This window comes from Microcaecilia unicolor, chromosome 1, assembly GCF_901765095.1.
Source record: "Microcaecilia unicolor chromosome 1, aMicUni1.1, whole genome shotgun sequence".
NCBI lineage: Eukaryota > Metazoa > Chordata > Amphibia > Gymnophiona > Siphonopidae > Microcaecilia > Microcaecilia unicolor.
This window is the reverse complement of record NC_044031.1, coordinates 314,358,162-314,384,686: the sequence shown is the minus strand read 5'-3', so window position 1 is coordinate 314,384,686 and position 26,525 is coordinate 314,358,162. Positions and strand designations below refer to the sequence as shown.

The 26,525-nt window shown below is 45.7% G+C and overlaps 2 non-coding genes across 2 annotated transcripts; one reads left to right on the top strand and one right to left on the bottom strand.

The window, feature by feature from the left end:
• Positions 1 to 8,148: 8,148 nt before the first annotated feature.
• Positions 8,149 to 8,339, top strand: LOC115460786. Its single transcript, XR_003940577.1, has one exon. It is a non-coding gene; the product is annotated as a U2 spliceosomal RNA (small nuclear RNA).
• Positions 8,340 to 13,817: 5,478 nt separating this feature from the next.
• Positions 13,818 to 14,008, bottom strand: LOC115460785. Its single transcript, XR_003940576.1, has one exon. It is a non-coding gene; the product is annotated as a U2 spliceosomal RNA (small nuclear RNA).
• Between the last annotated feature and the right edge of the window lie 12,517 nt (positions 14,009 to 26,525).

Sequence of the window (26,525 nt, the reverse complement as noted above, 5' to 3'; positions counted from 1 at the left end):
ATCTGGGAAAATATTACTTGGTAACAAAAAGAGAATTGGCTAAGAATTTTAAAAATTCTGCTTCTGAATTTAGTCATTTTAGGCTGTCAAGTAATTCTTTAATATATTGGATGCTGGGGATGCAAAACAGGCTGATGTAATAAAGGAAACTGCAGTGCTGTATTTTATTTCTGGTTTACTGTTCATTTCTTGTACACTGCAATTACGTCCACACTAGCAAGAATCACAGCATACAAGGGTAATACCTAGCAGGTGGTCAATGGTGAGGTTCAGGGGAGAGGAAGCAGCCCAGAAGTGTTGGGATGATAGACTTGCAAATGTGAAGAACTACACTGAAATCTGTAAGGGATGCATGCCCCTTCATTCCTACAGGTAGGGAGGAAGACTTGAAGCTTAAGAAATCCTGCCAGGTCACTGTAGTTGATTCTAAGATCACCTGGAAATAATTGAAGATAGTGGCAAGATGAAGGCCTGCTTTATCCCCTTTTCAGTTACTTCATGAACAGAACTGCACATTTTATACGGTGAGGATTGGCGCTCCAAATGAAACAGAGAAAGCCTTGGTGTTGACTCTGGCCATGGCTGCTGGAAAAGCTGAAACCTGCACTGCTGTTTGCAGTTATGGGGAGGGGCCTCATTCCTGAGCATTTTATTTATTTTTGCAGTTTTTATTTTCCGCTATTTTGAAAACATATCTGTCCAAAGTGGATAACAAACTCCGCACAGAACAAAATCAAGAACAATTACATTAAAACCACATTGAATTAGGATAGGCATCAGGAGCTTTCCCCTGAAGGAGCACATCTTCAGTCTCTACTGGTTCACATTTGAAAGTGTAGTTCTACCACTTCAGCTTCTACTCCAACACAGCACACCCAGGATTTGATCAACCCTATCCTGGTGAGGAAGCAATTTACTGCTGGGCCTCAGTAGGTCCAAAGAACATGGTTTCCAGTTTCGTGCAGTTTACTCTTCATCCCACGTTTCTGAGGTCCTTACAAAAAAACATCCGCTGTCATCCTTGGACATTCTCAGTCAGGGCCAGATGCACTAAACTTAACGAGCCATTAACGAGCAAGTAGTAAACCGTGGCATGCACAAAAGGCTTCTCCAAGCCATTTTCCGATCACGGTAGCAGCTAATGAAAACGGAATACAGATGAGCAAATTAGTATTATAATGTGTAAAAATCGTATTGTAATGAGATGCGCTACCATTTTCCGATTGCCAAACCGTGGAAAATCTAACAGGAGGTCTGTACCTCTCGTTGGGACTGTGCGGGATTTATTCGCCTCTAAAAACTTCTATAAATGTAAGGAAAAAAAAAAAAGGAAAAAAAAGTCCAAGTGCTCGTTAGGCCGTCCTTCTAAAGTGCCTAACATGGACGTCCTTCACAAAACAAAAAATAAGGACGTCCCTGACGAGCACTTGGACGTTTTTCCCCCAGATTATTTTGTGATGGGTGTCCTTCTACTGCCTATACTGACCACCGCCGGAGAGAATTGGGACGTGCGAGGACGTCCAAATCAAAAACCTATTTGGACATCTCTTTCCATTATGCCCCTCCTCCAGGTCTCTCTCAGCCAATCACAGTGCATTTAGCTGACACCAGCCAATTATCATCACTGATTGGCTCGTTACTCAATTCAGTAGCATACGTAAAGTGGCTGCATACATAAATTAATGCACACTACTCGCCGCACCTTATATAGAATCCAGGGGAAGATGTATAAATTTGCATAGGACATTATAGAATTTGGGGTTCGGCATATTGGATGGTGTCCCTCGTTGAGGCTGGGTGTGTACAATCCTGGGACCTTTGACACTGTAGATCTGGTCTACAGAGCTGCCAAGTTAGCTAATCCCAGGAGGGAGATTTTGGGCCACTCCAGGATTTCTGACAACCCCATCTGAGGCATCCTGGGACCCACAGAATCAGAGACTACAAATTTTGCACTCCTTTAGGATGTAAATTCAAAACCAAGACCGAACAAAAAGTCTCCCTCCTGCAACTGGATAACTTGAAAACTCTGGGTCTGGACAAATCATATGAGTGATAACACCTTTCAGTCTGTTGGCCATCACCTTCCCCAAGGTCATGTAGTCATCAAGGAAACAGATGAGCCATCAGTTATTCAGGATGTTCCACTCTCACTCCTGCTTAGACAAGAGCACGAACACACCTCCCCTTAGAATAAGTAGTGCAGTGCCCAGCTCTGCTGCTTCCTTCTACAACTCCAGCAAGTCCAAATTGGGGAACCTCCATATCTTGATGCACAACTTAGCAATGAATCCTAAGGCCCTGTCTAATTTTAAGGATCTGGAGACCTGATGCAGCTATTCAAGCCTAGGGAGTCTGTCCCCAGCTATTCCTCCTTTGAGATCCACAATAATCTTTGTAAAAAAACAAACAATATAACCCCTGTCATCCTGATCTGTCTGAGATCACTTGGGAAAGTAGAGGTCCTCTTAGAAACCAGCAGTGATCATCCCGTCATTCTCTTTCTTGCCCCTGAAGCAAAGGTGTGCTAAAGCTGGCTCACAGGAGGCGGTTGTTGCTGTAATAAAAAAATTTAAAAAAACAAAGTCCTGTCATCCTGATCTGTTTGAGATCACTTGGGAAAGTAGAGGTCCTCTTAGGAGCCAGCAATGATCATCCCGTCATTCTCTTTCTTGCCCCTGAAGGTTCCCTTCTTGACAGTTCAGACACAGGGGAGGAAGAGGGATTTGTAAGGGAGGCAGTTTATGGAGGTGGGGGGGGGGGGGGGAGGAAAGAGGTGTCTGCACTTCTCATTCCTTTAGGTTTTCCCACTTTGGCCCAGAAAGGTGATTTACCTAAATTCCCCCTTGCGTGCTTTGTTTGGTCCTTCTTTAGTCTTTTTCAGGTCCTCTTCATTGCAGTGGTGTAGCCAGAAGGCTGATTTTGGATATGCTTGAGTCCAAGGTGGATGAGAACAGAATTTGTCCCCAGCTCTGCTGTCCACTCCTCCTCCTCCCCCCACCCACACATCCTCAGAGCTTTTTTTGAGGGGGTACTTGGGGGGTACTGAGTACCGGCACCTTTTCCATTGTCTGGTAAAATTGACCCATGGTCCCCCAAGTTTTAATGGAAGAGATCAGGCTCTACACACCAATTCTGCCTTGTCATAGATTCTTTTTTTTTATTTCTTTATTTATACATTTCATATATACAGTACCAAAAACACCTCTTGTACAACTTAGGAGAACAGTAAGTACATCTTTACACAGGAAACCGCTACCCCCAACTTACACTCTCGCCTCCTATATTAGTCCACAACAGAAGCTAAAGACCAAGCCACTATTCTGGGAAAAAAAATTAAACTATAATACATTCCAGCACAAAAGAGACTCTGAAGGGAGATGTGGAAGACAATTATATCTGAGGTGTAGATGCAATCTCCGCTCCAGGTGACAGAGAAGGAGCACCCCCGCCCCCCCTGGAGTCCAGGAACGCTTTCAGCTGCAAAGGTTAAAAAAACACATACTTTACAGCATTCAACTTCACCACACATTTACAGGGATAATTTAGCCAAAAAAGGCCCTCCAATTGAAACACAGTGGGGCGCAGCTTAAGAAAAGCTTGTCGCCTCCTCTGCGTTACCTTGGTCACATCAGGATACATCCGTACTTGAACATTCAAAAACTTTTCTTTCCGATATTTAAAAAAATAACTTCAGTATCCAATCTCTATCTAACTGTGAAACAAATGTCACTATAAGAGTAGCTCGCTCCCGCCACTCCTCTTCACCCTCCAACTCCCGAATAAAGTCCAAGGTGTCAAACCGCACAGCAGACTCCACAATACCAGCCTGCTCGCCTTGAGCCACTCGCTTAAAAGGTTGCAAATAATAAATCTGCGAGATAGGCGGGCATGCCGGTTCAGACACCTTTAACACTTCAAAGAGATATTTTTTAAAAGTCAGAATCGGTGCAGTCAGCTGTTGTTTAGGAAAATTTATCACTCGCAGAGTGTTTGCCCTCTGCCGATTTTCTAGAGCCTTAATCTTCCTATGCAACCATTTATTTTCTTTAATAATGGTTGTTTGTACCGATTGTACTGACTTAATGGCCAAATCATGTGCCTCAGATCTTTCTCCTACTATTTTTAATTGCTGTCCCAATTGTGAAACAGTCTCTGTTGGAAGCTGTGAGGCCTGCGACAGTAATAACATTTTCTTGGACAATGAAGTTTCCAAAGTAAGTAAAGCATCCCATATAGTTTCCAAGGTAAAATTCGGAGGTTTAGGCAAAAGTGAAGACTTACTCAAAACTTCAGCACTCCTCTCGGACCCCAGGGAGAAACCGGCCCCCTCCTCCAGTTGTCGTCCCCCTGGAGCACCGCCACCCTGCTCACTGGTAAGCCCCCCCCTCCGGGGTATGCTGCGCTCTCCTGCCCGAGTCAGGTCCTGTCGCAGGGCCGTCCGCCCCCTCCTCGGAGGCCAGGAAGCCCTGTCTGCACGTATCTCGCACCGACGCAGGCATGGGAGGCGGTTCCCTCACCTCCGGGCTGAGTTCCATCTCAGGCAACAGGGACGCTTCACCTCTCTCCGCCCCTCCGGTCAGCAAGACTTCCGAACTCCGCTGGCTTCCTCCCACCACGACAAAGCGGTCCATCGTGCCCGAAGCGGGTCCCGTGAGTGCCACAGGACCAGGCACCCGCTTGCCCTTCCGCTTCGGTATTCCGCAGGTAAACGGGACTCAGGAAAATCAATCACCTCTGAGCAACCTCGCCGCCCTCCCTTCAGGCCGCCATCTTGGTCTCCCCCTCAGTGCCTGTCATAGATTCTGTGACTAGTTGTAGGGGACCTGCCTATTGTGGGGTGGGTCCATCAGTGATCACCCCACCCCTGAAGGGTGGCCTGGCATTTGAGTACCGGCACCTTTTTTGCTAGAAAAAACACACTGCATATCCCAAAATATTAAATATCAGAGCTAGTGAGCATCTCCAAGCCCCGCCAGCCGAAGACCTCTTCCTCCTCGGCAGGAAGCCCCAAACTTTTGGGTGGGTGCAAATCTAAATCGGGCAGGCTCGGCTCTCCCAGGCTTCCCCATAGCTATGTCACTGCTTCATGGCTCATCCGTGGCACTGGAATTAAAAAAGGTTCTGCAGCTCACTGTGCAAGAAACTAAGCTTCCTTCTCCTCTCCTAAAACTGTGGAGCCTCAGTTCCCCCCCCCCCCCCCCCCCCCCCCCCCCCCCCCCGTTTCTAGTACTGTCAAGTGTTGGAGGAGAAGTAACGTTTAATCAACATCCGGAAGTCTTGCATATTTCTCAACCCTGGTTGGGAGGTGCCCTTATCTAGTCTGAATGAAGCAGATGGGAAGCAAGGAAGTCTATATAAAGATTCCAATATCTCCTCTTTTCACACCCTGCTCTGATTGTTTTCTAAATGTGATATGGGAAAGGAAAGAGACAAGGGAGAATGACCAATAAGGCAGAGAGATCCCGTGCAAGCGGTGTCTTTTGTTACCCCTTAATTAGTCTCCGCCTCATTTCTCCCCAATGTCCTTTTTCCTCCAGATACGGCTGTTTTGGACAAAGCATCATGACAGTTGCTCCTTTTTGGACCTGAAGCGAGTGGGAGAGGTGGTGATGCTTTTGTTCTTGCCTCTGTAAAGCCTTATAGTTATAACTCTGCAACACCCATGTGTTTTTAGTAAAAGCATGCGTGCTACACAGCCAGGGCCAGTCTTAAGCAGAGGCGACCAAGGCGGCCGCATAGGGCCCCGCGCCTAAGGGGGCCCCACGTGGCGCACCTCACTTGTGCCTCCGCTCCGACCTCTGCTCACCTTAGTCGCCTGAGATGATCCCCATTCCCGCGGCTCAGCCGCTCCGCTCCCACCACCACCGGTGTGGCGCCCACCCCCGGCTTGGGCCTGCTGAGCCCGCCGTCAGCTCCCGAGTCTCCAGACCCTAGCGACTAACTGAGCGATGCCAGCGAGCCAGGCAGCGACGGCCCCGCCCCCGATGGTGACGACAGACAGTTGGAGCGCGACGGCTCACCTCCAGGCTCCAGTTTCCCGCTCAATGTCCCGCCTTCTGATGTATTTCCTGTTTCCGGATGCGAGGGCGGGAGTCACTGAGCGGGAAAAGCTGGAGCCTGGTCGGAGGTGGTGAGGACGTGAGGTGAACCATCATTGCTGACGCCAACAGTTGTGCACTTATACCAAATCGAAATCGGATTCCATGCAGGCAGGAGATCAGGAGAAGTGTCTCCCTCATCTAACGATGCTTGCGGACGGTGCAAGGGTTGGAAATGTCTGCCTCCCTGAGAGGAATTTGGCCCAACAACATTAGTTGCTGGAGAAGCTGAGCAAGTAAGATCTTCTGGCTTGGAAGAGGCTGTTTCTAACATATCTGTGTTATTTTCACATAGATCTGCAGATATTTCTCCTGATAAAAATTTGGATGGCAATAGAAGATTTAGCTAAAACACTGCTTCCAGTAATTAATGATATGACACCTCGAATTAATCATTTGCAATCACAGGAAGAAAAGATTACTAAGCTAAAATCTGAGAATGGAAATCATGAAGTAGCAAAATCTGATATAAAGCAGGTACAATCAGTTCAAACTATTTTAGTAACTGATGTGGCTACTTGCCTCTCTGGTTTGATGGGTTACAGAGTAATAGGGGAATTTGAAAGTACTGGATCTTTTAATATTTTTCCTTTATTCTCCTTTGTTTTGAGAATTGGAACTACTAATTGTAGTGGAGTTGAACTGAATAATTTCTGGGGAGCATTGTGCTTATTATTTCAATCAGTTTTTTTGTACAAGTTTAGCTTCATTTGTCTATTTGAAATTTCATAAATTAAATTTTCTAAAAATGGAATAATCTTATCAAAGGGGTGGAGCTAGGGTGGGGCAGGGCTAGAATGGGGCCCCACCAAATTGGTCTGCATAGGGCCCCCGCACTTGCTAAGAGCGGCCCTGTACACAGCAAAGTTCAATTCTTTGGGGAGGTGTGTCCCAGGGAGAAGTGAGCCCTCTAGCTGGGAGAGCAGGAATCTCAGGGAACAGCGTGTCAGAGAAGGCTCTGGTTGCTGCTGAGCTAAGAGAACATTCGGTTCATCTGAGCCACTTGGGTACATTACAGGTGCCAGCAATATAGTGAAAAGCTCAGAGAGTCTCCAGGTAAGCGGCTGTGTCTCTGTAGTTGTCGTATTATTAAACCCAGCCGTGTCTGAGTACTAAAGTGAACTATCTCACAGCTAGTGCTTTTATTCCTAGGTGTATGTTTTCCAGCTCGGTAATGGTTTCAGGGTACAACACGATCTGTGTTTGCTAACTTCTCTTATCCAACCATATACTTTGTGCGACTTTGGAGTCCTCAGGAAAGGCACAAGATGGTGAGAGTACTAGGAGAAGAGGTGTTTTTGCAGTGTTGATCCAATATACACCTATAATTTTTTTGTACTGATTTTACCAGTACTCAGATACGTTTTGTGTGTTCCATAAATTAAAGCAAAAATCTGAAGGAATACCGACAGGTTTGAGAGCTCTGTATCCAAGACATCAGGCTGCGGTACTGGGTGTTGCTCCCCAAGTTAACAACAACTGAACTTTGATTTGTGTACAGGATATGAGTGAACTCGGCGATACATTACCATCTAACAGATCAGAGACCGAAGTGATGTGTTTACAAAGTGTGGCCTGCAGGTGGTGCCACTGCAGAGCAGGAACGGGCACTTTCATTCCGTTCACATTAGATTTCGTTTTTCAAATGCTGTTTACCAGCTTCGCGGAATTGTCTTCAAATTCAGCTCCCCGAAAGGATCACATTGTCCAGATAGAAGCCAAGTACGATCGCTCGCTCGCTGCTGCTGCTGCTACAGCAGCAACGGAAGGGAAGCGAGAGAGGTGAAAGCGTCAGAGAAGTGGGCAGGCCAATGCAAATATCAACGAGTCACCTGACACCCGGAGAAAGGAAAGGAATGAGAAAAAAATCTCTCTGGAAAGAAAATAAGCCAGTTTACTTAGGAATTGTTTTGAAAACCAATACTGTGCTTATTGACCAGAAAACCTGTGGCATTATGGGATTAGGATTAAAGAGTAAGAACTGTCTCACCCTGAGTAAGAAAGAGAAGAGGAACAGAGGGCTGCTCGTCACCGAACGCTTTGCAGTATCGCTTCTCGGCCTTTTGGCTAAGATCAAGTGTAGTATCTGTTCTTATCAGTTTAATATCTGATACGTCCCTTATCTAGGGACCATATATTAAATTGATTTTTGGAACAGGGAGATGGAATAGGAGCTTGCTTCATCCACTCCACGCATCAACCTGGTATTGCAGTATCTCCAGGAATGGTGCACTCCCCTTTGGGGAGAACATTATGGGTATTTAAAAATAGAGCTATGTTAGTAGTATGTGTTTTTTCGAGCATTGCTTTCGTTTTTTTGGTGTATATGTGCTTCAGAAAGTACATAAGTAATATCATACTGGAGTTCTATCAAGCCCAGCGTTTTGTCCAGGACAGCACCAATCCAGCCCAAGGGGCACCTGCAGAGCTTCCCACAACGAATTCCAGAGTTTTTGGGTGAAGAAATCTCCAGTTTGTTTTAAACCCTAGTTCTAGTATTTTTGGAGAGCGTGAACAGACGCTTCACATCCACCTGTTCCACTCCACTCATTTTATATACCTCTATCATGTCTCCCCTCAGCAGTCTCTTATCAAAGCTGAGCAGAGGTCGTGATCCTTGGGCGCCACTAGGGTGCTTGCTGGCTCTTTCCCACACGTACCTCTTTCTTTTATCCAGTGCCTCCTCTGCGCTCTCCTCCCCCCTCTTCCAATTCCAGTTCAACTTCTCCCTAATGTACACCCGCACCTTCGCCTTATTCACTCCCATGTCACCACCTTCTGTGCTTTGCCTTCACTTAGTTCTCTGAAGGTAGGTTTACTTAATGTTTGCTTACTTTGCCACAAATCGCCTTCAGTTTCTAATCATTTCTCTGTACTCATTAGATTTTCTATTTGCCACCGAAACCTGGCTCCCCCCTCCTCTCCATCCACCCATGTCCAGTGACCCTTCTCTCCCCTGCCCTGCATGTACCCAGCGACCCTCCTCTCCCCTGCCCTCCATTCAACCATACCTAGTGACCCTCCTCTCCCCTGCCCTCCATTCGCCCATGTCCAGTGACCCCCCCCCCTTTCCCCTGCCCTCCATCCACCCATGTCCAGCAGTGACCCTCCTCTCCCCTGCCCTGCATGCACCTATACCCAGTGACCCCCCTTCCCCTGCCCTCCATCCACCCATGTCCAGCAGTGACCCTCCTCTCCCCTGCCCTGCATGCACCTAGCCATACTCAGTGACCCTCCTTTCCCCTCCATCCACAAATGCCCAGTGACTCCCTTCTCTCCTGACTCTTCGAACGAGGCAGGCAGTCTTGCCTGCCCACTGCCAGAACTGACTGTCCCCCACTGGCGCTGCCCGTTCACGCTTCAAAATGGCCGCCGAGACTTCAGCAGAAGTCTCACGAGGCCACCTCTGGAAGTCTCGGCAGCCATTTTTAAAGTGCGAACTGGCAGCGCCAGCGGGGGAGAGTCAGTTCTGGCAGCGGGCAGGCAAGACTGCCTGCCCCGATGAATTTGAAGAGTCAGGTTGGGTCGATGATGTGAGGGATCGGGAGGGAGGGAGCAAATCGGATCGGGAGGGAGGAGAAGAGCCGGCTCGCGCGTTTCAACAACCGTCTCGCAAGAGCTGAGCAAAGTTAACAACCGGCTCTTGCGAGCCGGTGCGAGTCGGCTCCAGCACACCACTGAAGAGGGGTGAGTCAGCTGAGTAGTGCCTTGGGCATCGTGGATGTGTGGAGAACGCTAAATCCGCTAGAGAAAAATTTCACTCATATGTCTAGGGCACACTCTACGATGTCCCGGCTGGATTATTTGTTGATTTCAAGAGAACTTTTAACCCAAGTGAGATCAACTAAGATTGGGCTGATCATGATCTCCGATCATGCATGGGTAGAGATGGCCATGAGGGAGGATGATACAAGTCCTCGAAGGAGTACCTGGAGGTTCCCTTCGCAGCTATTCAAAGACAGTCATTTTCTGCCGTACTTGGTAGCTAAGTGGCAGCAATATCGGGAGACCAATGCACAGCATAGAGATGATCCTAGTCTATTTTGGGAGACCGCTAAAGCGGTCCTCAGAGGGGAGATTATATCATACATCAGTTTTCAGAAGAAAGTGAGAACATGGGAGATCCTCCGCTTGGAAAAGAAGGTGACTACCCTTAGGCAGCAATATGGCAGGGCTCACTCCCTGAGGGTCCGTACACAACTCTTGGAAGCACAGCAAGCATTGAACGAGTTGTTGCAGGTAGGGGCCCAGAAATCGTGGGCATATTATAAATTTCAGCTGTATAAATATGCAAATAAGGGCAGCCATTTAATGGCGAGGCTAGCAAAAGGAGGCCTGGGCAGATCAAAAATTTCAACGCTGGTGGATTCTAAGGGGGTCAGGCAGAATGAAGATAAAACAATTAACAGGGTACCCCAGGAGTTTTTTGCCAAATTGTACAGACCTCATGAACCACCTTTGTTGGACAGTGAGACTTATCTGTCCAGCATGGAGCTACCAAGAATCGAGCCAGTGGAGCTAGCAAAGTTGAATGCACCGATAGGAGCTGATGAGGTTGAATGGGTAATCAAGCAAAGTGCTTTAGGCAAATCACCAGGCCCGGATGGACTCTGTAATGAGTTTTACAAATTGCTGCAGACGGAGGTAAGTCCAGTCCTGGCTGATGTCTTTAACGGCTATGTCCAACAAAAGAAACTTCCAGAACACTTGAACGCAGCTAGGATAATAGTGTTGTTAAAACCGGGGAAGCCAGCTGATTGTCCTGAGTCATATCGACCAATATCACTGATTAACAAGGAGGTAAAGCTCCTGGCAAAAATACTGGATAATCGGCTGGCAAGAATTATCCCCACGCTGTTGCTTGACCCTCAAGTGGGGTTCACGAGAGGCAGGGTAATAGCAAAAAACATGAGAAGAATCTTGGCAACGTTAGAGACTATTCGATTGGAAAGAAAAACTGGATATAGGTGCATGCAGGGCAGGGGAGAGCAGGGTCACTGGACATGGGCGAATGGAGGGCAGGGGAGAGGAGGGTCACTAGGTATGGTTGAATGGAGGGCAGGGGAGAGGAGGGTCGCTGGGTACATGCAGGGCAGGGGAGAGAAGGGTCACTGGACATGGGTGGATGGAGAGGAGGGGGGAGAGAAGAAATGCTGGACATGGATGGAGGGGAGGGAAGAGTGAGGAAGGAGATGAGATGAGGGAAAAGAAAGAGAGGAGAAAAACTGCACATGGATGAAGAAAATAGGCAGAAGCTGAGGACCAGAAATAAATGGAAAGGAGGAAAGAAATAAATGGAAAGGAAGCCCTGGAAATGGAGTTAAGAGGACAGATAGCAGCAGAATCGGATACTGGGCCAGCATGATCAGAAAAACAGTCACCAGACAACAAAGGTAGAAAAAAACTCATTTTATTTTCATTATAGTGTTTGGAATATGTTCACTTTGAGAATCAGGTGCTCAGCATTAAAAGTTTATATTTATTTACTTATTTATGGCATTTTATCCTACATTAAACATGAATTAGATTGGAACCTGGGATCATTTAATTGTTTTTTTCCTGGAGAGAGTAATGCAGTGGTGGATGGGGGGGGGGGGGGGCGCCGAGGTGGACCGGGGAGAGAGCCTGTTGTTAAAAATTTACCAGCACACCACTGCCCCTCTTATTGTCCGAGCCAGTTCTCTGTCTGTCGACTGAGATCTATCTAGCCTAGGGTCTGCCACATCATTTAAATCGCCCCCCAATATAATCGGTATCTCTCCAAAATCTAGAATCTTACGAATTACCCTCTCATAAAATCCACGATCAAATACACTGGGGGCATAGTTGTTGCATAATAATAGCGACTGATGTTCTAGGATCAAGGAGGCCAACACAAATCTACCATCCGGGTCTGCCTCCACCTTCTTAACTTCAAGCTGTATCCCCTTCTTGAGCAAGATCAGCACACCTCCTCTCCTGCCCACCGCTGGGGCCTCGAGATAGTCACCCACCCACCACGTTTTTAGTTTGGCATGTTCTTCTGCCGGCAGATGGGTCTCCTGTAAGAAAGCAACAGAGGTCTCCCTGTCCCTGAGCATCTTTAATATTTTATGTTGTTTAATTGGAGAATGGACATCCATTATCCTTGTTAAGTGCATATTTCTTTCAATTATTGCTCACTTACTTCCCTTGCTTTCCTGCTCACTTACTCGAGGGATGGTTCCCTCTACCTGGAAGCATGCATCCGTTTGTCCTGTGCTCAAAAAGTCCAACGTGGACCTGTCCAGTCCCTCAAACTTTCGTCCCATCTCTAGCCTACCCTTTTTCTTGAAGGTCCTCGAAAGATTGTTTCATACACAACTGATTCAGCACATCAAATCTGGTAATATAGTGCACCCATTTCAGGCAGGTTTCTGACCCAACCACAGCACAGAAACCCTATTGCTCTCCCTCTACGATCTCAATGGATCAACGTTTCTCAGTGATCCTGGTATCTTTTTAGATTATCCTTTCTTTCAACCTTGTCAACCACGCTTTTCTGCTTATATGCCTTCATTCTATTGGTAAATCTGGTACTGTCTTCTCTTGGTTATCTATCTCTCTGACTGTTCTTACCATCTCTCACAATCTATGTGAGGTTTGAAGGTAAAGAAGGAATCAAATGTGACCCCTAGGATCTTTACAGAATCCTTGAATGATAGAACCCATCTAGAATAGGGGCAGGGAGGACATTTGACATGAGGAGGAAAAAAAAAAAAGATTGCTTCACAGTTGGAGGTTTTGAGAAACAGGAGTTTGGACATAAGCCAGGCGGAAACCTTGGAGAGACAGTTATTAAGGGTAGTGACTGAGGATTAATCTGAGACACTGAAGTAGATCTGAATGTCATCAGCATAGGAAAAGAAGCACAGGTGTGATTCTGGATGACAGTAAGGAGTGGGGCTAGAAAAGTATTAAACAATGCAGCTGCAAGTATGGAACACTGAGGAACTTCTGAATAAAGGAAAGAGAGTGAGATGATTGAATGAGAGATGGTAAGAACGGTTAGTGTCTCCTGGATGAAGCCAGGTTTCGGTGGCAAATAGAAAATCTAATGAGTACAGAGAAATGATTAGAAACTGAAGGCGATTTGTGGCAAAGTAAGCAAACATTAAGTAAACCTACCTTCAGAGAACTAAGTGAAGGCAAAGCACAGAAGGTGGTGACATGGGAGTGAATAAGGCGAAGGTGCGGGTGTACATTAGGGAGAAGTTGAACTGGAATTGGAAGAGGGGGGAGGAGAGCGCAGAGGAGGCACTGGATAAAAGAAAGAGGTACGTGTGGGAAAGAGCCAGCAAGCACCCTAGTGGCGCCCAAGGATCACGACCTCTGCTCAGCTTTGATAAGAGACTGCTGAGGGGAGACATGATAGAGGTATATAAAATGAGTGGAGTGGAACAGGTGGATGTGAAGCGTCTGTTCACGCTCTCCAAAAATACTAGAACTAGGGTTTAAAACAAACTGGAGATTTCTTCACCCAAAAACTCTGGAATTCGTTGTGGGAAGCTCTGCAGGTGCCCCTTGGGCTGGATTGGTGCTGTCCTGGACAAAACGCTGGGCTTGATAGAACTCCAGTATGATATTACTTATGTACTTTCTGAAGCACATATACACCAAAGAACGAAAGCAATGCTCGAAAAAACACATACTACTAACATAGCTCTATTTTTAAATACCCATAATGTTCTCCCCAAAGGGGAGTGCACCATTCCTGGAGATACTGCAATACCAGGTTGATGCGTGGAGTGGATGAAGCAAGCTCCTATTCCATCTCCCTGTTCCAAAAATCAATTTAATATATGGTCCCTAGATAAGGGACGTATCAGATATTAAACTGATAAGAACAGATACTACACTTGATCTTAGCCAAAAGGCCGAGAAGCGATACTGCAAAGCGTTCGGTGACGAGCAGCCCTCTGTTCCTCTTCTCTTTCTTACTCAGGGTGAGACAGTTCTTACTCTTTAATCCTAATCCCATAATGCCACAGGTTTTCTGGTCAATAAGCACAGTATTGGTTTTCAAAACAATTCCTAAGTAAACTGGCTTATTTTCTTTCCAGAGAGATTTTTTTCTCATTCCTTTCCTTTCTCCGGGTGTCAGGTGACTCGTTGATATTTGCATTGGCCTGCCCACTTCTCTGACGCTTTCACCTCTCTCGCTTCCCTTCCGTTGCTGCTGTAGCAGCAGCAGCAGCGAGCGAGCGATCGTACTTGGCTTCTATCTGGACAATGTGATCCTTTCGGGGAGCTGAATTTGAAGACAATTCCGCGAAGCTGGTAAACAGCATTTGAAAAACGAAATCTAATGTGAACGGAATGAAAGTGCCCGTTCCTGCTCTGCAGTGGCACCACCTGCAGGCCACACTTTGTAAACACATCACTTCGGTCTCTGATCTGTTAGATGGTAATGTATCGCCGAGTTCACTCATATCCTGTACACAAATCAAAGTTCAGTTGTTGTTAACTTGGGGAGCAACACCCAGTACCGCAGCCTGATGTCTTGGATACAGAGCTCTCAAACCTGTCGGTATTCCTTCAGATTTTTGCTTTAATTTATGGAACACACAAAACGTATCTGAGTACTGGTAAAATCAGTACAAAAAATTATAGGTGTATATTGGATCAACACTGCAAAAACACCTCTTCTCCTAGTACTCTCACCATCTTGTGCCTTTCCTGAGGACTCCAAAGTCGCACAAAGTATATGGTTGGATAAGAGAAGTTAGCAAACACAGATCGTGTTGTACCCTGAAACCATTACCGAGCTGGAAAACATACACCTAGGAATAAAAGCACTAGCTGTGAGATAGTTCACTTTAGTACTCAGACACGGCTGGGTTTAATAATACGACAACTACAGAGACACAGCCGCTTACCTGGAGACTCTCTGAGCTTTTCACTATATTGCTGGCACCTGTAATGTACCCAAGTGGCTCAGATGAACCGAATGTTCTCTTAGCTCAGCAGCAACCAGAGCCTTCTCTGACACGCTGTTCCCTGAGATTCCTGCTCTCCCAGCTAGAGGGCTCACTTCTCCCTGGGACACACCTCCCCAAAGAATTAAACTTTGCTGTGTAGCACGCATGCTTTTACTAAAAACACATGGCTGAATCAGTTCTGATGCTACTCATCTCTGTCGGAGAGCCTGCATCTGGAAGTGAGGAGGTCGGCCAACGCAAGGAAGACAGGAAGATAAGTTTTGGGCATTTTTATTTGCGTGCACACATTTTTTTTTCTACGTTTTCCCTAATTTTCCTTGGACATTAATAATTTGGGCATAGTACTCAGGCCTGGGGAAAAGGAGGTTTTAAAGGTGAAAGACATACTTACCTGATGCTGTAGTGATGAATCACCTTATCCTTTCAGAATAGTGCTGTCTTCTTCTGTAGTAGCTACAGAGACAAAAAGGGGAGAGAATATTTAAACAAAGGAACACATTCTTGGGGTAAAATTATGCAAAATATTGAAAAAGAATATTTAAGTGCACTTATCTATGTGATGAGTTAGTAGTGACAAAGTTCAAGTGGTTAACTCCAGGATCTGTCTCAGGAGCTGACAAGGGAAAAAGAAAGTGATTAAGAATCTGATGTCTTAGTAGTTTTTAAATGATTTTAATTGTTCACTGATTTTAACTACATTTGTATATTTTAATTGATTTTAAACATTTTAATATTGAAGCACTTTACACACAGCTGAGCTGTAAGTTAGCTTTAATAATTCTAATTTATTACTTGTCTGTGCAATAAGAAGATAACTTTGCTTGATTTAGCTTTTGAGAGAGTCTCTTCCTTTTCAGTGGCTGCTGTGGGAAACACACACCTAGAATATTAAAACGGTTCATTTGTTCAGACGGAAGTGTACTCAGTCTTAGGGGAGACTATCTTACCCTTCACCACTGTGACCAACAGCCATACCAGCTGCTGTAATAGAGACTGAGTAGCACTGAAGCTAAGGTTGGGTTACATACTCATACCTATTGAACCGGATCTACCCACAGCTCTGAGTAATCTGACTTCCTGCCTAACCGCAAATCAGGAATGGGCGAACAACAACAAACTCTGCCTGAACCCAAATAAAATAGCTTCTTTGGATATCAAACACAAGTGGACAAATACCCGACTTCAAAATACCTTTTGGGAAGTATGAACTCCCCCTAAAATCATAGGTCAGGAATCTTGGGATACCGCTGGACTCATCACTTACTCTGATCCCACAAATTCAAACAACCTTCAAAAATTGTCTCCGTCACCTATGGCAGCTATGAAATCTCTCTCCATATATTGAAAAGACGAGTCTGACCATAGTGGTCCATGCCATGATAACATTATGACTACACTACTGTAATGCCCTGTACACTGTCCAAACCAAAAAACGAGTTTATATCAGCTTCAACTAATTCAGAATGCTGCAGCACGACTGATAGAAGGCTGCAAGTGGTGTGAACACATTACATCCTTCTTGCAAAAGCTACACTGGCTACCAGTACCTTACAGGGCTAAATTTAAAATTGTCCTCAGACAAAATGGGCCAGAGTACTTAAAGAATAAGTTAGCCCTGTACACATCTTTGAGACCTCTAAGGTCCTGTCAAGGATCATCACTATCTGTATCCTCATCAAAAGAAATTGTATGATGTGATACCCACCAGTGAGCCTTCTCAGGAGTAGCCCCCATGCTCTGGAATTTACTCCCAGAGGGGCTACGTGTAACTCGAGAGTCAGACTACCTCTACTTCAGGAAGCGGGTGAAAGCCTGGCTCTTCTCTCAAGCCTTTAATACATAAGATAACTGACTATACATGCATTCTACACCTGGACCAGCTTGTTACACACACTGTAACTTAGATCAGTTCCTTATCTCTTTCTTAACTATACAAAGAACTTGCCTTGAGTTTAGGTAACCATCAAATTATCCCAGCTGACTCTGTACAATGAATCTTGTTCCCATCATATATCTACTCTTGCTCCCTCAGCTATATGGTAAGATGTATTGTAGAAAATCTTTAGCATTATATCTTTGTTAGTTGAATGTTCTAATGCATTAGGTGTATCTCCGATATTTTAATTTCAGTGCTGTTAAATGTGCATATTTTTTTATATTGTTTCACGGTAGTTCTATTATTAGGTTTCAGTTTACTGTTTTCAAGTTTACCTCATTTATTGTATTTATGTTTATTCTTGGTTATTTTACTATTGTTATGCTGTCTGTACCTGCTGTACATTGCCTTGGGTGAATCTCTTCATAAAGGCGGTTAATAAATCCCAATAAATAAGTAAATAAATTCCAACACTTTGAATAGCCTATGTCAATGGAGTGGACACCGATGCATGACCTGGGCAGGCACCCACGACCTTGTCAACCACAATAAGGACCAGGACAGCATCATAGCACATCCAGAGAGGACAGATTTGAGGAACAGAGCAAGGACTCCAGCAGAGGAATCTAAGACTCACAGACTGGAAGCTACACCAAGCTGACTTTTGGCCATATCTCCTTACCAGGACAGAACCGTATCCACCGTTACTCCACGAGCACACCAAGAGCAGCGAAATTTAGCTGAATAATATCCCACAGAAGAACATAAAAAAATGACCAGAATCCAGCTTTTCCAAACACATTGATTTGTTGTAAAAACTTTTTGTGCAGTTGCAAATACAGATCCCTCCTGCACCCAAACACATACACATAATCACCATAGTATACCCAAGACAACAAAACTAGTAAAGACATCCTCTAAGCACACCTGATTCAGGAAAACAAAACTCACAGTCCCCACTCACATCCACCCCCCTCAAAAAAAAACTCCTTTATGCCCGTAGAATCTGAAAACAAGCTTCAAAGCAACCCTCTACCCCCCACAACCTGATACTAGCAAAATGAACACCACAAGACTCCTAGTAGGCATTTTTATCCTAACCCTATTACCCAACACAGGAGCCTTTACACCAGGAGTCAATAACATAAGTACATAAGTAATGCCACACTGGGAAAAGACCAAGGGTCCATCGAGCCCAGCATCCTGTCCATGACGGCGGCCAATCCAGGCCAAGGGCACCTGGCAAGCTTCCCAAACGTACAAACATTCTATACATGTTATTCCTGGAATTGTGGATTTTTCCCAAGTCCATTTAGTAGCGGTTTATGGACTTGTCCTTTAGGAAACCGTCTAACCCCTTTTTAAACTCTGCCAAGCTAACTGCTTTCACTACGTTCTCCGGCAACGAATACCAGAGTTTAATAACGCGTTGGGTGAAGAAAGATTTTCTCCGATTTGTTTTAAATTTACTACACTGTAGTTTCATCACATTCCCCTTAGTCCTAGTATTTTTGGAAAGCGTGAACAGACGTTTCACATCCACCTGTACTCTGCATTTCAACTCACACAACAAAAAGCATCACTCCTCACCAAAATAGAACACCTACAAACAGACAGAACAGCTTAAACACAAACATAGCTGAAGAGACACACCAATAACAATCCAAACACAATGAGCAGCAAAGAAGAGAACCAACCAAGCCAGAAATCTAATCAAGCATCACCTCATGAAAATTACTAAAACCACAACAGCAGAAAATTCCTATCTTCCAATACCGGTGGGATACATCAATGCCAGATCAGTGGTCAACAAGATCGAATTGATCAAAGATTGGATATCAGATGAAGACCTCGGACTGGTATTTCTGAATGAAACATGGATTCATGACAAAGAAGACCCTGTAATCCTAGACCTCTGCCCCCCAGGTTACAAAATCCTACACCTGACCAGAAATGAGAAAAAAGGAGGGGGCATTTCATTAATTTACAAATCCTTTTTCACAGTGGAACCCACCGAAGAATCCATAACACTGCAGCTGGAAATAGCTTCAATCAGAATAAGAGACAATACCTTGCTCAACCACCTGTGCTGCATACTATTATACAGGCCACCAGGAAATTGGAAAGCTGCCCAATCCAACTACATGGACTTCTCAAACACCTGCTTAGTTAATCCTAACACACTAATAATAGGAGACATCAATCTACACCTAGAAGACCAAAGTAAGATAAACACTAAAGATTGCACTGACTTCCTTAAACTTTGGGACTTCGAGAAACCATCAGTGTCCTCAACACATGCTAAGAGCCATGCACTTGACCTACTAGCATATAGATTTTCACCAAAACAAGAATTCACAATACACAATCTGAGATGCACAGAAATTTCCTGGTCTGATCACTTCAGATTAGATGTCTTCCTCTGACACAAACCCCAGACAAATCACGAGGGAAAGTTGATGCAACTAAATTCTGGTCCACGATGTATGAAAATCAATGGTCCCCACATACGGACTCCACAGATTTCCTAAAAGAGTGGGTCAACAGATGCACTATCGTACTAGATGACATAGCACCTTATCAACCAAATTAAGACAAAAAGAAAAGCAATACCATGGTACAAAGAGGAACTGAAAGAACTCAATGTCCACTGCAGAAGTCAAGAAAGAGCATGGAACAAAAACAAAAATGAACACACCAGAAACACAAAGGCGGAAGTGCAGAATAAATATAAGAACAAAATAAGACAGGTAAAAAAAGAACTTTTACAAAGAACACATAAGGTTAGACTATAAGGACACGAAGAAACTCTACAAGCTTATAGACAATCTCCTAACCACTAAACCTTTGATAATAGCGAACGATGAGCCCCAACAACAAATTATACTCCTTAACATATGGAATAGTTTACTACAGGAAGACATCAACTTAGAAACCTTAGTAAACGAACTAGATAATCCCCAAGATGAACTATCAGTAGACAGGATGTGGACAGCATTCATGCAAATCACCAACGCAACAGTAGCACAAGTGATAAGAAAATCTTCCACTGCATACTGCAAGCTGGACACATACCCCAACTACATCATGAGAACACCCTATACTTGCTTCATCGACCAACTCACCACACACCTAAACTTCATGTTCCGAGAAGGTAGATTCCCAACAGAAAAGGGCAATATATTGCTCACGCCAATCCCAAAGGACATCAGGAAAAACATTAAGAACATAAGAGTAGCCATACTGGGTCAGACCAGTGTTCCATCTAGCCCAGTATCCTGTTTTCCAAACAGTGGCCAAGACAGGTCACAAGTATCTGGCAGAAATCCAAATTGTGGCAACACTCCATACTACAAATCCCAGGGCAAGCAGTTGCTTCCCATGTCTGCCTCAGTAGTCAGACATGGGAAGCTACAGACCAATAGCATCCATACTGCTAATGACCAAAATAATGGAAAGCATTGTAGCCAATCAATTAACAGACAACATAAACAAATTTTCACACTACATGAATCACAATCAAGATTTAGATCCCATCACAGCATGGAAATGGTACTGACTACACTCTTAGCTAAATTCAAACAGCAAATCTTGACTAGTAAGAACATCCTCTTACTACAGTGCATTCAACATGGTTGATCACATCATTCTACAAAGAATAATGGACAAAACAAACATCAGCGGAAAGGTGCTAGAATGGTTCAGGGGATCTCTGACCTCCAGATCCTATTAAGTAAAGACAAATTCAATGATCTTTCCCCCATGGATATCAGAATGTGGGATCCCCCAAGGCTCCTCAGTCTCAACAATACTCTTCAACCTACTGAAGGTCTCACTAACACGGTCACTATCGACAGGATTTCAACCCCTTCATCTACACCGATGATGCAACAATATTTATTTTCTTCAAAAACAATCCATCCAAAATCACTGCCAAAATTGTGGACAACTTACATCTCAGCGACATATCATCATTGGAGGACTGAAAAGAAACTCTGCCTGCCACACTTCAACTGTCCAGGGCTTTCCCAGTGATCACTGCTCAGCCCAGGTTTCCTTTTAAGAGGCCTCTCTTCCCAGAGCTCAGTCCTACCACCCCTAGCTGTGCACTAAATAAGACCCCCACTAGCCCAGCTGGCTTAATGGCACAAGAACCTTTCTCTTAAGGGGATTGCCAATTAGACTCAGAAACATCTTTCATCACATTCAGAAACCTTTCACCAAAGTGTCTTCTCTTAGGCTATTTCTTTATTCAAGCCCTGGCTTTATTATAGGCCTGCACTTAAACCTGTCCCACCATTTTTATATTTACCCCTATCCTAAACCAAAGTTATCCCTTTGTTCAACCCCTGGCTTTATTACAAGCCAGCATTCTTAAGCCTGTTTTAAAATAAAATATTTTTTCTCAATTTCTTAGGATTTGTAACCCACTTAATCAGGGCTATCCCTTAACCTGGGCCCACGCAACCCAAAATGTACTAGCAGAATCCACATATTAAAATTTCCTCATCCACCCTTTCTCAGAACCTTTTTAAAGGAACTCTTTATGCCTTTTTGGTGCATGGGCGTAGTTTGGTCATTTGATGGGGGGAGGGTATAGCGTAGCTTATTAGCATATTAATTTGCATGCATACATATTCATTATGGTTCTTCAACCCCCCCCCCCCCCCCCCAAGACTACAACACTGAATATGAAGCCAGTATTTTTTTTGTTACATTTGTACCCCGCGCTTTCCCACACATGGCAGGCTCAATGCGGCTTACATGGGGCAATGGAGGGTTAAGTGACTTGCCCAGAGTCACAAGGAAGCCAGTATATAAAAGCAATTAAGTTTTTTGTTTGTTTATTTTTTTAAATGAAATTAGCCAGCACCAAGGGAAATTTCTCTCATTATGCCCCTCACATTCATACAAATTAGCAAGGAGAGAGTGCACTTTACCTAGGCCCAACACAGCACCATCTCTGTTTGCTTTCTCCAAATCCCAGCTTTCTCCTTCCTTATTAGCAACTCTCCATACCATGCCGCGTAGATAGAAAAAATACCCCCCCCCCATACACCAATATACCTGCTGCTGGGAAACTGGAACAATCTGGACTGTTACACATTCCTATACAGACATTACATGGTAGCAGAATCCTTCACCTAATGCAGAACATGGACAGACCCCTCACATGATACAAAATAGGGAAAAGAGGGAAAGTAGTGGAAGTATCTTCCAACATAGGATATTATCATTGCAGGTAATTGCCAATAAAACCTCTTGAACAAAGGCAGTGTGCTTACGTTGCTAATGCTGCTGGTGGCCCGGAAGATGGAAAGGCTGCTGCAGGAGCACAGCGGAGAGGAGGAGGATTGACCACAGCCTCCAGGAAGGAGCTGGAAGGAGAGAGAGATGCCACTATGCAAGCCGTTTGGGGGGGGGCAATGCCCCCCCCTCGCCCCACCCAAACTACGCCCATGTTTTGGTGCCTGCTCTCATAACAGCATCCTACCTGCTCCAAAGCCAACTCCTAAATGAACTCAGCCTTCCCCAAGCCATAGCTATGGTAACGTGGAACTGGGTGCGTGGGATAAACATAAAGGAATCCTGTTCAGAAGGAATGGATCCTCAGAAGCTTAGCGGAGATTGGGTGGTAGAGCTGGTGGTAGGGGGCGGGACTAGTGGTTAGGAGGCGGGGCTAGTGCTGGGCAGACTTCTATGGTCTGTGCCCTGAAAATGGCAGATACAAATCAAGGTCAGGTATACACAAAAAGTAGCACATATGAGTTTATCTTGTTGGGCAGACTGGATGGACCGTGCAGGTCTTTCTCTGCCGTCATCTACTATGTTACTATCAGGCTTATTTTCGAAAGTGATCGCCAGCGATCTTCTGACATAAATCAGGAGATGGCCGGCGATCTCAGAAAAGCGGAGAAATCGGTATAATCGAAAGCTGCTTTTTTTACACCATCGCTGCTTTCCTGTCACTGCGCCGGCGAAAGTTCAAGGGGGCATGTTGGCGGCGAAGTGAAGGCAGGACATGGGCGGGCATGGGCATGGCTACCAGATGGCCGGCTTTTGCGCATAATGGAAAAAAAAGTGGCGTTAATCAGTATTTCACCAGGTTTACTTGGTCCTTTAATTTTCACGACCAAGCCTCAAAAAGGTGCCCCAATTGACCAGATGACCACCGGAGGGAATGGGGGATGACCTCCCCATACTCCCCCAGTGGTCACCAACCCCCTTCCACACTAAAAAAAATAAAAATAAAAACCTTTTTTGTCAGCCTCTATGCCAGCCTCAAATGTCATACCCAGCTCCCTGACAGCGGTATGCAAGTCCCTGGAGCAGTTTTTAATGGGTGCAGTGCACTTCAGGCAGGCAGACCGAGGTCCATCCCCCCTCCCCTCCCACCTGTTACACTTGTGGTGCTAAGTGTTGAGCCCTCCAAACCCCCCCAAAACCCACTGTACCCAAATGTAGGTGCCCCTTCACCCATAAGGACTATGGTAGTGGTGTAGAGTTGTGGGGAGTGGGTTTGGTGGGGATTTGGGGGGCTCAGCACCCAAGGTAAGGGAGCTATGCACCTGGAAGCTATTTGTATATTTTTCAAACATTTTTAGAAGTGCTCCCTAGGGTGCCCGGTTGGTGTCCTGGCATGTCAGGGGGACCAGTACAGTACAAATGCTGGCTCCTCCCATGACCAAATGCCTTGGATTTCACCGGGTTTGAGATTGCCGGCATTTTTTTTCCATTATTGCTGAAAAACCAGCCATCTCAAACCCGGCAAACTCTGGCATTTGGCCGGGCTACACCGTATGATCGAAAAAAAAGATGGCCGGCCATCTTTTTTGATAATACGGTTCCGGCCAGCTGTAGCACCGCTGCCAAAATAGATTGCTGGCGACCTATTTCGCTGGCGACGTTTGATTATGCCCCTCCACGTTACCTGACCCCTGCTAGCCAATCAGTGCCCAGTATCTGAACTTTGCAGTTTCCACCAGAATATGGAATCCTTACTTTTTGGAACCATTTTTTCCCATAGAATATAATGGGCAAAATACAGTTTTGTCAATATTTCAGTAACACAAAGTGAAAAATACTTCCCCATCGCTGCCCAGGTCATGCACATCTGTGGTAACATCCCTATGTTTTTATATTTTAAAACTACGCATTTTTCATGCTTCCACACATTTTCCTCAATAAAACATCTGAAACAATTCACAAAATTTCCCCATTAATACATGAAATTTTTATTAAAATTTCCTTTTATCAAGTATAGCCATTAAAATTCCCTGCCACGCAACCCAAAGTGCACTAGCCCCCTAAAAATCGAATTCTTACCCCATGGGCACCAATTAATTTTTCTCAAGTCATGACCCCCATAACTCATCCTAGGGATACCCCTAAAGTCTCCCACCATAAAAAAATAATTTTCTAAAAATTTTCCCTGGAGCCCTAGCAAATGCGGACTGAAAATCACATTTTAAAATTTAAATAAAAGTATTTTGGGCCCAAGGGACCCTTTACCTGGCTCCCCTCACATGCAGAAGGCCACTCCACCTTCTGATTTGGTCCAGTTGCCCCATTGCAGCTCTGTTTGGAATTCGTGAAAAACTGCGATTTTATATGGAGCTCCAGCTGGGCAGGCCAAAAATTGAGGTCCCAGCTTCACTTTGGACCTATCTGAAGCTCCAGAGACAAACTGAGCATGCGCAAAAGTTTGTAGATGCTCAGTTGTGCTCCATCCAGCAAGCTAGGCCCAAAGCCGGCCATTTTCCTGCAGAGCTAGTGCCTTCCTCTTCTCATTTGCAGCCAGTGAACCTTCACATTTGGTCACGATTTTTGCCGGCTTCTGCCCCATACCCCTCCGGAGCACAACGCTGGCCACTGATGACCAATGCTGAGTCAGACTGGGCCAGAAATGACCCAAAAGGGAATCGGGTCACCCAGCCAGCCTCTGGATCTCCTTGGACCCTGGAAATGGGTTCAAGGAAAAAAAAACCTGGGTTGCCACTGTACCCCATAGAGCCCAGCTGCAGCCCAATGGAGCCACAAAAAGTCCCCCCAGAAAGGTACAAAAAAACATTTTCCATATCATCAAGCTGATCAATCCATAGACTGGTGGGTTGTGTCCATCTACCAGCAGGTGGAGATAGAGAGCAAACTTTTGCCTCCCTATATGTGGTCATGTGCTGCCGGAAACTCCTCAGTATGTTCTCTATCTCAGCAGGTGGTGGTCACACACAGCAGCAGCTCTGGCTAGGCCTCCAAGCCTAATTTTTAGGTTTTGTTGAGTGCCTGGGGTTGAGGGCTCTTTTGAGCAAGTGCAAACCTGGTGGTGCCAGGTCCCTCCTTTTCTCCCCCCTCCCGCTGGCTCCGTTAAAAAAAAAAAAAAAAAAATTTAAACGTCCTTAAAGGCGTTTATTTCGACGTTTATTTAAACGTTCATTGCCCAGGGCGTGCCTGACTATGGTGCAGCGGGCTTCCCCCTCGGATCATTCCTTGAGGGCTGATTGGCCGGCCCTGGAATCGGGCTTAGCCTATTTGGCAGACTTGCTGTATGATGTCTTGAGGGCCTCAGCGAAAGGCATGGCTCAGACAATCTCTGCGCGGCGGTGGCTTTGGCTGAAACATTGGTCTGCTGACCACGCCTCTAAATCCCGCCTGGCTAGGTTGCCTTTTAAAGGCAAGCTGCTCTTTGGGGTCGAGCTGGACAAAATCGTGACCGATCTCGGCACGTCTAAGGGCAAGAAATTACCAGAGGTCAGGGCTCGGGCTAGTACTCGTCCCGGTACCTCCAGAGGACGGTTGCAGGAAGCCCGTCGGTACCGCCCGGGCAAGTCGGGTTCCTCTGCCCCCTCTTCCTTCAAGAGGAATTTCTCCCCCAAGCAGCATTCCTTTCGCAGAGACCGCCGTCCCGGAGGTGCTCCCTCCGGTCCTCCCCCAGGGTCTCGTACCCAATGACGGGGTCTTGGTCCACGCCCCAGTGCAGATTGGAGGACGGCTGTCCTCGTTTCTGGGCGAGTGGACCACAATAACTTCAGACGCGTGGGTGCTGGAAGTCATCAGAGACGGCTACAAACTAGAGTTCTGCCGACCCTTAAAAGACGGGTTTGTACTCTCTCCCTGCAAGTCTCCGGTCAAAGCTGTGGCAGTGCAGCAGACCTTGGACAATCTGATCCGCCTGGGCGCGGTCGTTCCGGTGCCAGAAAGTCAGCTTGGCAAGGGACGTTACTCCATTTACTTTGTGGTACCAAAGAAAGGAGGTTCTGTCCGGCCTATCCTCGACCTCAAAGGGGTCAATCGGGCCTTGAAAGTGCGGCACTTTCGCATGGAGACTCTCCACTCTGTTATAGCGGCAGTGAAGGCAGGAGAGTTCCTGGCATCCTTGGACATCAAGGAAGCGTACCTGCATATTCCCATCTGGCCTCCTCATCAACGCTTTCTGCGTTTTGCAGTCCTGGGACGACACTTCCAGTTCAGAGCCCTCCCTTTCGGGTTGGCTACTGCTCCGCGGACCTTTTCCAAAGTAATGGTGGTCATCGCGGCCTTCCTACGAAAGGAAGGGGTACAAGTCCATCCTTATCTGGACGACTGGTTGAT